This window comes from Lynx canadensis, chromosome B3, assembly GCF_007474595.2.
Source record: "Lynx canadensis isolate LIC74 chromosome B3, mLynCan4.pri.v2, whole genome shotgun sequence".
In the NCBI taxonomy this organism is placed as follows: domain Eukaryota; kingdom Metazoa; phylum Chordata; class Mammalia; order Carnivora; family Felidae; genus Lynx; species Lynx canadensis.
Genome location: NC_044308.2, coordinates 87,912,521 through 87,922,679, shown reverse-complemented (window position 1 = coordinate 87,922,679; position 10,159 = coordinate 87,912,521). Strand labels below are relative to the sequence as shown.

General features: G+C 38.7%; 1 protein-coding gene across 1 annotated transcript in view; it reads left to right on the top strand.

The window, feature by feature from the left end:
- Positions 1-9,180: 9,180 nt before the first annotated feature.
- Positions 9,181-10,159, top strand: part of SEC23A (Sec23 homolog A, COPII coat complex component) — a 66,645-nt gene continuing 65,666 nt past the window's right edge. The window contains exon 1 of the mRNA XM_030318991.1: positions 9,181-9,310. The gene's annotated coding sequence lies outside the window, so the exon portion shown is untranslated. The remainder of the gene's footprint in view (positions 9,311-10,159) is intronic.

Below are 10,159 nucleotides of genomic sequence, written 5' to 3'. Positions count from 1 at the left end.
TGATTACCTAGAAGACTAACCACCAGTGGAACAATGCTTAACACTGGACTCACTGTGTAAGTATGTGGCAGAACCATGCATGGAGGAGGAGAATAGCAGAATGGAACAAAGGTTGTCCTGGGAAATAATTATTTTCCAAAGAAGAGGTGAGTAATTAAGTACGTGAATGAATTGAAATAGTTCTAAATTTTTGTTTTATTTTTGAATTATTTATTTATTTATTTTGAGAGAGAGAGAGAGAGAGAGAGAGACAGAGACAGGGACAGAGAAGGAGATAGTGAGCAGGGCATGGGCAGAGAGAGAGGGAGAGAGAATCCCAAGCAGGCTCCACACTGTCAGTACGAAGCCTGATGCAGGGCTCGACCTCACAAATCGTGAGATTATGACCTGAGCGGAAATCAAAAGTCAGACGTTTAACCGACTGAGCCCCCCAGGGGCCCGTAAAAATTTAAATACATAGGAATGAGTTCATTCAGGAAAGAGGAAAGTAAATTAAAAATTTATAAGAGTTGCTGGGCCCAATAATTAAACTGACATAAGAGTGATTGACCGGAGAAAAGCATTCAAATTTTGTTCAGTATTTCTTACATGTACGTGGGGCGCTTCACAAGAAAAATCAAGACCTAAACGAGTCAGGACTGAAAGCTTATATAATAGGTTGCACAAAGAGTAGTACATTTTGAAAAATGTAACAAGACAAAGGGGCCTGGGCTGGCACAGTTAATTGCGGGAAAGTAGGAAGATAAGAGTTTAGTTTAACAAGGTTTCTTTGTACATGTTTATCTCGGCTTCAAGTCCCCCTGTCTCTGGTGATAGTCCTGCTGGTATATAGGAAGGTTACCTTTCACATGAGAGTTTTATTTCCTGCTTTCAGGAAAAAAAAAAGGAAAAGGAAGGTCAGAAGGTCCTTCTTGCATATGCTTTTTTAAAAAGTGCCTTTAAGTGCCAAAGTGACATATTTGGGGGTGGCATGCTCTGAACCCCTATTCTACTTAGAAGAGGGACATCCTGTGAAATTGGTTTGGGGTGCATATTTGGCTTTCTTTGGTTGGTTGATCCTAAATTGGAATCAGGGGAAAATATTAGAAAAGCTGTCAACTGGTAATCAAGTTCTGGGACAATTATTATGAGGTTTTTGTTTGGCTTCCTGGATTGTTGCTAGAGATAGCCATATGACATCCTACAAGTCTGACCTCTAGGCTGCTTTCCCTGGCGGGTTACCGTAGAATAATAGGTTGGTTTCCTGGGATGGTTGCTGCAGATTGTAGGTCAGAGTCCTCTATTTTTATATATATGTGGTCTGGCCGTTGCCCATTTGTATATTCAATCTCAGCAGGTAGAGGAGTTTTTTCAATACCTTATTACTAGAAGAAGTAGGTCATGTTGGAAAAATTGGAAGGAGGTCAGTATGGCTGATGCATAGAAAGTAGGGAGTGAATGGACCTGGACAGGGTTGTGAGAAATGTAGCTGTTTATAGTTATGCATGGGGCACCTTCTTGCTGTGTGCTGGGGGCTATCAATGCTCTCCAACCAAAGACTACCGGAACACTCTTGTAGTCACATGATTATGTGTCTAGGGTATGTCTCAGTAAAAGGATGCTAATACTAACTTATTTATCGTAGGATTGGGGCCTTGGTGATGTGGGGATGGTGGAGAAATTGAGGATAGTTTTGAGTCTGACTGCTGCTTAAAAACCTATGGGTGAATTTTCGCGCCTCACCGTAAGCAGTTAAAAAGGCTTTACCTGGTAGGCTTCACAGGGCAAAACTGCGCTCCTGCACCAGCTTGGTGCACAGCCAGTGCACTGCAGTCTCTGAAGGGAGTTGCAGTCAAAGACTCAGTCCCACCTGGCTGGCCTTGCTGTTGTGCATAGTTGCATTCCTAGCCAGGTGTTCCCATTTGGAGGTCTCCTTATCAGGAAACTTACCCACTCTGTCACTATGCAGTACGTTTCCATTCCTGTCACCCTCTCCCCTTCCCCCCTCCCCAGACAATGGCCCTGGTTCCATAAATCTGCAGAAAGCTTTTGTTGGGGACTCCCTCAATAGTGAGATAACCTCCAGGTTTGCACGGATCCACCTGACCCTCAACCAGTGGGAGAGTTGGTTCCAGGGGGTAATGGGACAGACTCTTTCGCTTATACAGTCATAGTAAGTAATTAGAGGCTTCACTGTTATTTCCATTTTGGCTCATTTTTGTTTTAATTGCCTACTCTGACATCTGGCAGCTCAATTCTCTCTCCAGCTCATCTAAGCACTTGACAAATTCTGTGATTAGGTATCTTAATAATTTCTTATATAGAAGGCAGAATGAAAAAGGGAAGCTAATGCTATAATTGGTAAAGAAATAGCAGTCACTCAAAATAACCAGTTAGGGAGGTATTTGGTCATTTTGTGGTTTGGACAATCTTCCTGATTTGTCTGAGTTCAGACACGTTTACAGAGTTGTCTTGCTTTTGTCTTGATCCTTCAGGGACACTAAGTGACCTTGTCTGATGCTGGTGTGCCGTGAATTGTTTTATATTTAACAGGAGAACAATATGGTCTTGCTGTGGGTGCCAGGACAGCTCCTAAAAACACCTAGGCCCAGTTGATAAAGCCAGGCCAGTTTCAGGCTCTTAGAAGCTGCTTTTCTGGGCACCTGGGTGGCTCAGTCGGTTAAGCATCAGACTTTGGCTCAGGTCATGATCTCTTAGTTTGTGGGTTCAAGCCCTGCATCGGGCACGGTGCTGACAACTCAGAGCCTGGAGTCTGCTTCAGATTCTGTGTCTCCCGCTCTCTCTGCCCCTCCTCCACTCATGGTCTGTCTCTGTCTCTCTCAAAAATACATAAACATTTTTTAAAAATTAAAAAAAAAAGAAGTTCCTTTTCTTTCTCAGGACTAAATGTTCTCTATAGATTATCTCATTTAATCCTTACAATATGTTGTTATCCTAAGTGGCAGGTTACTGTATTTATCTTCACTTTCAGATGAAGACGCTATGGAAACTCTGGAAACTCAGGAAAAGTTATGTGACATGCCTAGGTCACCCAACTAGGAAGTGGATGCAGTTGAGATTCTGTTCTGCGTGGTCAGACTTAAGGAGCCATTGCTCTAAATCCTATGCTTGACAAGATACAGCTCAATAAAAGTTAGTAGCTAAATAGAGACTTAATGACCAGAGCAGAGAGAGGCATAGAGCCGAGAGAGGCAATGAAAAGATAAATATAAGGAGTGTGTCTTAATATACATCCTCTGGACATGAACAGTCTCTTTATCTCTCTGTCTCTAGGTCTCCATCTCTCATTCTCTTTGAGAATGCTGTCCTCCACCTTTGGGGTACAGATCCACAAAGAAGACTACAAAGCTAACTTGATATCAGAAAATCAAGTCAAGGACTAGTTTAATTATAGAACCTGAAACAAAACCAAAACTTTACTCCTCTTTTAAAGTAAAAATACAGGGGTGCCTGGATGGCTCAGTCGGTTAAGCATCCAACTTTGGCTTAGGTCATGATCTCACGGTTCATGGGTTCAAGCCCCACATCAGGCTCTGTGCTGATAGCTCAGAGCCTGGAGCGTGTTTCAGATTCTGTCTGTCTGTCTGTCTGTCTGTCTGTCTCTCTCTCTCTCTCTCTGCCCCTCCCCTGCTCACGCTCTGTGTCTCTCTCTCTCAAAAATAAACATTAAAAAAATATTTTTAAGTAAAAATACAAACCTAGCTTCTTCGTTTTGAAGTAGAAGTTCCCTTTTTTGCTACATGAGTTTTAATAATTTTTATGTTCTTTACAAACCAAAATATAAATATTAGGTAAAAAGAAGGGGCACCTGGCTGGTTCAGTTGGTAGAGCACGTGACTCTTGATCTCAGGGCTGTGAGTTTGAGCTCTGTGTAGAGCATGGAGCCTACTTAAAAAAATAGAATAAAATAAAACAAAACAAAAAACAAAATAAAATAAAACAAAACAAAATAAAATCAAATAAAATAGGGGCACCTGAGTGGCTCAGTGGTTGAGCATCTGACTTCGGTTCAGGTCATGATCTCACAGTTTGTGAGTTTAAGCCCTGCATCAGGCTCTCTCTGCTGTCAGTGCAGAGCCCGCTTAGGATTCTCCGTCTCCCTTTCTCTCTGCTCCTCCTCTGCTCACGTTCTCTCTCTCAAAGATAAATAAGACATTAAAAAATAATAAAATAAAATAGAAACCCTGTGTATTTAAAAAGATATCCATTATTTGTTTCTTTGTGTCACTGTAAATGGTTTAAGAGTAGATAAAAGTAATAAAGAAGATGTGGTTTATATATACGATGGAATACTACTTGGCAATGGGAAAGAATGAAATCTGGCCATTTGCAGCAATGTGGGTGGAACTAGAGGGTATTGTGCTAAGTGAAATAAGTCAGTCAGAGAAAGACAGATACCATATGTTTTCATTCATATGTGGATCTTGAGAAACTTAACAGAAGATCATGGGGGAAGGGAAGGGAGAAAAAAAGTTACAGAGAGGGAGGGAGGCAAACCACAAGAGACTCTTGAATACAGAGAACAAACTGAGGGTTGATGCCAGGTGGGGGAGAGGGGAAAGTGGGTGATGGACATTGAGGAGGGGACTTGTTGGGATGAGCACTGCATGTTGTATAGAAACCAATTTGACAATAAATTATATTAAAAAAAAAAAGAGTAGAGCGTGCCTGGGTGGCTCAGTTAGTTGACCGCTTGCTCAGAGCCTGGAGCCTGCTTCAGATTCTGTGTCTCCTTCTCTCTCTGCCCCTCCCCCACTCACGCTTTGTCTCACTCTGTTTCTCAAAAATAAATAAATGTAAAAAAAAAAAAAAGAGTAGATGAAAGTATTTCCTTTGTTTAGCTTGATTAAATAAAACTCTTAGTATACTATCATCCTGGAGTTGGTCAGAGTGGCAGAATGAAGTGATGTTGGAGTATAATGCTGATAGGTCACTCTGTAGAAGAGAAGCACTTGCTGTTTGAACAAGAGCTGGAAAGTTTAAAGGCAAGTCTTGTCAGCCTTTCAAGGTGAAAAGACAGCCATAAAATGAAAACAGTGTTGTAGGTTTTAAATGAGCCTCAGCACCTTGACCTTGGATGTGCAATTTAACCTCTCTTATCTTTACATTCATTGTCATGTACAGGGATTAGACCAAATGATCATTAAGGTCTGTTTGAATTTAGAATTCCGTAACTCTCCTGTGTAATTTATTAATTAGCCTTATTTAGTATTACTATATCTAATGTGATTGTAGTAATTGTGTGTGCATACTAGAGCACCAGACCCATAATATCCTATATATGGACTTGACACCCTATTGATGCTGAAAATTCAAAGTTAGAACAATCTGATTATTGTTTTTCTAGTGAGTACTACAAAAAGAGTTGGCCAGTGCCATGTAGTGTCACCATCTGAACAAATGGAAGAGAATCCATGTTAAAAAAAAAACGCAAAGTGCTTCATTTGTACTAGGAAATGGATTAAACCAAAAAGAAAAAGTACAGGTGAGAGCGCCATCTGGTGGTAACCATGTAAAATTCCAAGAAATTTATGATCTACTTCACTTGACTATCTTTGAAGTTCTGGCTACAATCTTCAGTTTAGAAACATCTGTGGGTTCAGAAGTAGGAAGAAAAATACTGGTTGTTACACATTAACTAGTATTTAAGGTAATTAATGACTGAAAACAAAGTCATAGGGTGTTTAGAATACTTGATCCCAGATAGTCCCTGGAAAAAAAGTTCCAAGATCAAATATCTTTGGGAAGTGTATTTAAATCATGCTCTTAAAGGTTCACAATAAATGTTAGCATATTAAAATCCCTGACAAGTCAAAAGACCAAGTTTTTCATAATTTAACTGGTGTTTCCCAACTTTATTTGACTATAGAACCTCTCTCTCTCTCTCTCTCTCTCTTTATTATTTATTTATTTTTTTAATTTTAGAGAAAGAGAAAGAGCACACACGTGGGAGCATTTGGGGGTGAGGGAGGGGGGAGGGGGCAAAGGGAGAGAGAGAGAATCCCATGCAGGCTCCATGCTCATCTCAGAGTCGCATGTGGGGCTTGATCCCAAGACCCTGGTATCATGACCTAAGCTGAAATTGAGAGTCAGATACTCAATTGACTGAGCCACCCAGCCACCCCTCCCTGTCTCTTTGTAATATTCTCTGGCATTTTGAAAAATGCCAGTTTGAGGAAGTAATGATCTTAGAGTATTGGCTTTTAACAAAGACTTTTGTTTATTGCAGCATTATTTGCAATGACCTAAATGTCCATTGATAGATGAATGAATAAAGAAGTGTATATATAAGTGTATGTGTGTATATATGACTCAGCCATAAAAAAGAATAAAATATTTCCATTTGCAACAAAATAGATGGATCTAGAGACTACATAATGGTAAGTGAAATAAGCCAGAGAAAGACAAATACCATATGATTTCACTCATTTTATTCATATTTCATTTATATGATTTCACTCATATTTCATTCATATGATTTTGAGAAACAAAACAAATGAACAAAGAAGAAAAGAAACCAAAAGACAAACTCTTAACTATACAGAATAAATTTATGGTTAACAGAGGGGTGGTCGGTGGGGGGATGGGTAATATAGGTGATGAGGATTGAGTACACTTACTGTGATGAGCACTGACTGATGTATAGAATTGTTGTATCATTATATTGTGCACCTGAAACTAATATGACACTGTATGTTAACTACTACTGGAATTAAAAAAAAAATGTTTTTAAATAATGAAAATAAAAAGGAATTTTTTTGGGGGGCTTATGTCAGGTTTTATATTTTCATAGTCAATCTCAAAACATTAAAGTGATGATAATAATTTATAATTGTTTAGGTTATCATGCTTATTCATGAATATTTAAGGAATAATCATTTTGTGTCAGGATCTGACAAAGTGCTGTAATGAGAGCAAACAATTGCAATCAGTTGCATGTTGGTAAATGTTTAACAAATATCCTTCAGATTCACAGATTAATCTCAAATGCCTTGGTCCAGGAATGTCTATAGTTTAGTTAGAAAGCCAGAGAAGGTTGTTTTAGGAGAGTCTCCCCTTTCTCCAATTCCTAGTCTGACTCTCCTTTCTAAGGAGCTCAAGAAATTTTCCTCTCTCTCTCTTTTTCTCACTCTTCTTCCTCAACCCAAAACCTCTTAACTTTCAGTATACCAAGAAAAATAGTCTTCACCATTTACAAGCTGGGTCTAATTGACTCTTTTTAATTTTTATATCTTTATATCATTCCATGAATTTATGCAAATTAAAGGGATATTCAGTAAAGCTGTTATAAAAAGAGTAAAGGGATAATGGAAAACAACTTTATTGAAAATTTAAATAAGTATCTAAGCATAGCAAATACCAATTTTCATTCCATATTTTCCTTTTTTTAAGTTTTTAAAATTTTTATTTTTTCATTTATTGTCAAACTGGTTTCCATACAACATCCAGTGCTCATCCCAACAAGTGCCCTCCTCAATGCCCATCACCCACTTCATATTTTCCTGGTTTTGAAGACATATCCAAAACGGGCAATGTCCTCTGAATGCAACTACCAGCTTATTGCCTGTGATACATGAATCTGGAACATACCTATCTTGTAAACAGTGATTGCAGATTTCAGATGCATCACTACTACATCCTAGCTAATTGTTACTTCTGGTTCTTCATGCATTTGTATCATCAAAACACAGGACTTGAAGAATTTTTTGAGACCTCAAAAGGCTCATAATTTTGTTGAAGAAAGGACAGCCATCTTTGCTCCCTAATTGTAAGACTTTTGTATTTTTGGCTTTATAAGTAATCAACCTAAAGAATTTTTAATTTCTAGGTTATCTATTTCCTTAGATATCATCTTGTATATACATAGCTGCCATTAGCATTTGTCTACTTAAGAATCATATTAAGTAAATTTATCCACATAAACATCATAAAAGATGAAAGAAATACTGTAATATGTGTTCTTAGCAAAATGAGATGGTCCAGATTTTTGTTGCAAAATATTGTGTAATCAAGTTATCCTTTTGAATGAATAACTGGATGAAAATAACATTTTTTTGACCTTAGAAATAATGTTAACACGATGATCCTTGAGTTTGAGAAATTCATCTAGGAGATGGTAATCCAAAGATTAACAGTCTAAGATTTCACAGTCATTATCAGGATCTAGATTGCTGTTCTCTGTCTCTTGGCATTCATCTTCCAAATTCTGAATTCTCAACTATATTTGTTGAAAACTAAAAACATGTACAAAGGTCTTGAAAAATGCTGCAGTACTTTAGGCATTGCAAAGAGAAAATGCAAGAATGATAGCTTACTCCACTATTGTATCATCTTGGGTAATTCTATCATTTTTCTGGTTTTCTTATTATTTTAGTCTTTTTAAAAGAAGAGTTGGGGGGCGCCTGGGTGGCGCAGTCGGTTAAGCGTCCGACTTCAGCCAGGTCACGATCTCGTGGTCCGTGAGTTCGAGCCCCGCGTCGGGCTCTGGGCTGATGGCTCAGAGCCTGGAGCCTGTTTCCGATTCTGTGTCTCCCTCTCTCTCTGCCCCTCCCCCGTTCATGCTCTGTCTCTCTCTGTCCCAAAAATAAATAAACATTGAAAAAAAAATTTAAAAAAAGAAGAGTTGGAATAATTTATGAGTAAATCATTTCATGATGAATTAGCAGAATGTTTCAAGATATAGGAAAAATAAGATCACTAAGATCCCATAATGTATCCTAGATTTACAAGAGTCCAATGGACTCATAAAGCAATTGCAAGTTTTATTCTATTTTTTTTTAAAAAAAGCGTCTGACTCTTGCTTTCGGCTCAGGTAATGATCTCATGGTTCGTGGGTTTGAGCCCCATGTTGGGCTCTGTGCTGACAGCATGGAGCCTACTTGGGATTGATACTCTATCTCCCTCTCTCTCTGCCTCTCCCCCTTCACTCCCCTCTCAAATAAATAAATTAAAAAAATTATTTTCTGTGTTCTTTGGAAGATCTCTAAGAAAGATTAAAAAGTCATTAAGTATGGATTCTTACATATAGAACTCCAAAAAAAAAAAAAAAGAAAATTCCAGAAAACTAAAGTTGGGTCCAGTAGATCTTGATGCTGTATCTGATGGTTAAATGCAAACCAGTTCATCTTAAAGTACATAAAGACAGATCTAAATGAATTCATTACCCATCCTAACATCTGTTTCATTGTAACAGGGAACAGAGGCTTTTGTTCAGCTAAGAACAAGGGAATTATGACTTTTTAGTCTTCATTGAGCTGCATGGTGGCAAGACACATTTCTGGGGACAATGAAATGAATGAAATTACCGAAGGTACTGTATTTTGGTTTATTCCTCACTGAATTCCAAGATCCCCATGGATCCTCTCTTCTATGTCTATTGGTTCTTGGATCGTGTTTCTTTTTGTGAATGTCCTTATTCCACTTTTATACCATAGTCCACAGCTGTTTACTTGCTGTGCTTTCAGTCAAGAATCCTCATTGAGGTAGCATCCTGAGCTCACCTTATTTGCAGGCCTATGCTAAATTTTGTGGGTTTTTTTTTTTAAATTTTTTATTTTTGTTTATTTTTGACAGAGAGAGAGAGACAGAGCACGAGTGGGAGAGGGGCAGAGACAGAGGGAGACACAGAATCCAAAGCGGGCTCCAGGCTCTGAGCAGTCAGCACAGAGCCCTACGCAGGGCTCCATCTCACAGACCAGGAGAGCATGACCTGAGCCAAACTCGGATGCTCAACAGACTGAGCCACCCAGGCACCCCTAAATTTTGTTTGATTCCCATTTCCTCCTCAGAATTTTATTCAAATTTGACAGACAAAGTCATCGTCTTCTACCTTACAAAACAACCTTAGCATACACTTTATAGGCAGAAAATACATGTTTGGTGCACATCTTATTTCTCAACTATAATGGAGAACAAGGATTTGATCTTTTTTCCAACTCCTTAAAATGCTTCGAGGGCTAAGCCTGGCAAGGTTTTAGGTGTAGTCATGTCTGGAATTAATTCCATGAGGAACCTCACTTAGGGATGGGGTGCTTGAGATCGCCAAGCTGTAATTAATGTCTTTCCAACCCGTTTCTGTCTCTCCCATTTTGCTCAGCTCTTCCTTTGGGAAAGAGAAGCAGAAAACGCATTAAGATGAATCAGCCAGAGATTGCAGTAG